The 3574-nt window shown below is 38.3% G+C and overlaps 1 long non-coding RNA gene across 1 annotated transcript; it reads right to left on the bottom strand.

Moving 5' to 3' along the window:
• Nucleotides 1–378: 378 nt before the first annotated feature.
• Nucleotides 379–3568, bottom strand: LOC129412018 (uncharacterized). Its single transcript, XR_008633541.1, has 3 exons — nucleotides 1834–3568; nucleotides 1685–1757; nucleotides 379–1371 (listed from the first exon to the last, which is right to left on the bottom strand). It is a non-coding gene; the product is annotated as an uncharacterized LOC129412018 (long non-coding RNA).
• Between the last annotated feature and the right edge of the window lie 6 nt (nucleotides 3569–3574).

Here is a 3574-nt window from a genome sequence, read left to right as displayed (position 1 = left end):
AGGGTGGGGTAATCATGATGCAGGGTCAAAGTAGCGTCAAGTTCACTCTCGAACCCAGGATGTAACCTGGTCGCACACTGCCCTCTAGCGGCAACTCAGCTAATCTCTGGAGAAGAAAGCACCCCAGACGGTCTTGACCGGACAATCGAAGTACATGTTTCATGTTGCAAAAGATTGCCATCTAGTGGCGAGTGTGACTGCACTTTTGTTTTCTCAACCCTATGATCTCAACTCAACTGTGCTTTTAAAGGAAATGTCACGTTGTTGTTACCTATTTATAAATAAATCGTAGCATGACGTGAAGGGAATATAATAGCCTAGTATAATTATATTTCACATAATATGTAACCCAGGATTTATGCAAATAACTCAAAAAAGTTAACTCCATAATCTTTATTAAATCTTGTGCATGTTGTACAGATGGTCATTTCCCATGTCCCATTTGAAATAGACAATAGTGTACACAACTGTTCTCTGTTCCATGAATTTAATAGTATAACTCTATAATATGGTAACATTCAATCACAAAACTACTCAGGTTAAAATTAACTTATGGCTTTCTGAGTCATCTACACAGTGAAGGAACAACAATTAGAATTAACAATCACACACAAATGTATCTGTCTCAGTCCATTAGGTGACATAGGTTTACAGCTGTAGTCTAAACATCAGTGCGTAGTATAGTAGCGTTCAAAGGCAAAAGATTGTTCTCCTTTGCTCTTGGTCCTTCAGAAGAAAAAAAAAGTGTGACAAAAGTGATTTAAAACTTAAAAAGATTACGAGACAAAAATCTTGCATACCTTAAATTATGGCAAAATACAGAATGAATTTTCAGCCATTTCTGCATTCAATATTAAGCTTAAACAGCAGTAACAAAATAAAAACTTAAAAGAAATGTTGAGTGTTAAGGCCAAGTATAAAAATCTGAGGATGGTGGAAGTGTTCTAAGGACAAATAAAGCGGTTCAAATGCACTCTCACAGCCTGTGACAAAGATGGCAGTGATGGATTCAGTCATTCTTATTCATGTGACAGCGGGCAGTGCTGCTGGGGCATCAGGGCAGACAGGACATTGAAGCACCCCCTTGTGGACTTTATTGGCTTTACAACAAACACACATTTGCAACAGCAGTTAAACTCATGCAATGTTTGCCCCTTCGGCATCAAAAAAAAAAAAAAAAAAAAGGTCACTATGGCCTCTGGCTGCACAATGTAGAGGAAATTAATGAGAAAAAAACAAAGTCAATAAAAATGTTTAAATCTCTTAAAACATCAACACCCAAGCACAGAAAGTTATTTAGATTTGCAAAGTGCACATTATTGTGCCACACAACAGATGATTTTTAAGAGTCATTCAGACATCGGCCATCATCTGTGAAAGGAAAGAAGGAAAGATTTTCATTACAGGCATTTCTTTTTCCTCATCTATACATTAGATGCAATTACTACTCTGAGTCTTTAAACCTCATGTCCCAGTACATGGCACATTTTGGAGAACGTATAGTCCAGATAGCAATTTTGCAAGTAATACATCTGTTGATATCAGTATTGAATTAGTTGTGAAAACTCTACTTGTGCTCCTTAGTTAAAAAGCATGCATTTATTAATTTAAAAGGAGCACTTCACATAAGCCCATTGCCCATTATAAATGAAAAAAAACACAAATTATTCTTTTCTATACAAACCTCTAAAGGATTTTAGTTGGAGTTTCTTTGCCTCACGCCTTTGTCCTTGTGGTTGGCATTTGAGTTGCTCTTCCTAAAAACACATTCAACTTGAGTTAGTGAAGGGCAAATTCCAAAGCTAAATGTGATGATAGTAGAACTGTACTTACAGAGGAGCAGCACCTGAGTCATCATCTAAACAGTGAAAAGAAGAAACAAAAACTGTTAATTAGTTACAAAACGTGCATGGTACTGTGTAGTAAAAAAAGAACTCAGACACATGCCCCAGCCCTCCCCCAGAGATGACAGCAGCAATGTTATACATGACATCCTCTGCACCACAAGTAGAAGTTATGGTCAGATCACATGAACTGAAGCATGCCCACCTGCTCCTAATGTCAATGCCCTATATGAAAAGAATTTTGTATACAAATAAAAATACAGCATCCTAAATGTGATTTCCCTTCAGCACTGAAAAGGCTCATGCAATACAAGCAAATGCAAATGAGAGCTAAGAAGACTGCAGTGGTCAGATTTAGGCAGTGACCTCTTTCATGTGCAGAGGTGTGGAGAGCATATGTCCACAATAACGTAGTCACATACAGATTTTGCTGGATTTCCAGGACTGAACACTGAATGGAAATATTGGAAATACATCGTCCTTGAAAATATTTTGAGCCCTATCACTTCTCATGCATAATGTACACGATGCAGAAGGCATGCAGGACAGAAATCTGAAGCCTGCCATATTAACCTATGTAGGAGTGTGTGAACCAGTACACTTGTCTGAGTGAGAGACTCTTTCATTGGCTTGTGGCTGTGTTAGCAGCAGAGGGGACAGGAATCACAATGCAGGGCCAGTGAAAGAGTGACCAGAGCTTTTATCACAGTTGTCCAAGAAGAAGAAGAAGTGGTGACTATGAAAGCAGTTCAGACTCCCATAGCTGTTCCACGCCGTCATTTCAGCTCAACCACTTCAGTCTGACATGCAGTTTTTTCCACTTACCAAAATGCAAAATCAGCAGCAAACAGAGAGGTAAAAAAGTAAATAATAAAAATAAAAAGTTCCTATCACAGATCATTTGCACAGGTAGATGCTGCTGCTAGCTCTTAACTGGTTGAAATCAAAAAGGGAAAGATAATAAAAGCATGTGACTAAGAATCGATACAGAGTGCATGCAACTTCATACTCCAGTAGGCAATGCATCACCTCAGCAGCTTCGACCAGTGGGGCTATATTGTAACAGCTCAGTACAGACTGGTACTGTGAGATTTGTGCTAACAGAATGTGTAATAGCATAATGAGTAGCAACTGTTCAAAATCATTCAGAGCTGAATAAAAGTTACAGAATGGTTTTGCTGTTGCGAAAAAAATTAATCCTTTTAAAAACACCATTGTCATTTTTTCTAATATTGTAATTAGGGCCCGACCGATATGGATTTTGTTGCATCCGATATGATACCGATAAAATTGGAGTTGGTGCTGCAGATGGCCGATATAATCGCAGATATATTTAGTGATATAAAAATTCACTATAAATCTTGAATTTAAAAAAAAACTTAGGTTTAGCTCTAGTGGATTTTACACTGGATTTATTTAGGCAACATTTATCGTTACTCTGCCTCTTTACGTCATATTTACACACAGTAGGTCACCCTAATGGCATTTTTGCATCACATTCTAGCTGGTAGTTCCAGTTCCAGTTCTTTTTAGAGAACCGGCTCTTTTGGCTTGGCTCACTAAAAGCAGCTGGCTCTTTCGGCTCCCAAGCGGCTCTTCAGATTGTTTTGTTGCAAGCAGGACTAAACCAGACCTGAACAGGGTCTAATCCAGGACTGAAAAAGGCCTAAACCAGGACTAAAACAGATCTAAACCATGTGTAAAACAGGACTAAACCAGGACTGAGTGTT

Source organism: Boleophthalmus pectinirostris, unplaced genomic scaffold (assembly GCF_026225935.1).
Source record: "Boleophthalmus pectinirostris isolate CB_2022bp ecotype Guang Dong unplaced genomic scaffold, ASM2622593v1 HiC_scaffold_7, whole genome shotgun sequence".
Taxonomy (NCBI): Eukaryota; Metazoa; Chordata; class Actinopteri; order Gobiiformes; family Gobiidae; genus Boleophthalmus; species Boleophthalmus pectinirostris.
This window is presented reverse-complemented; position numbering and strand designations above follow the sequence as displayed.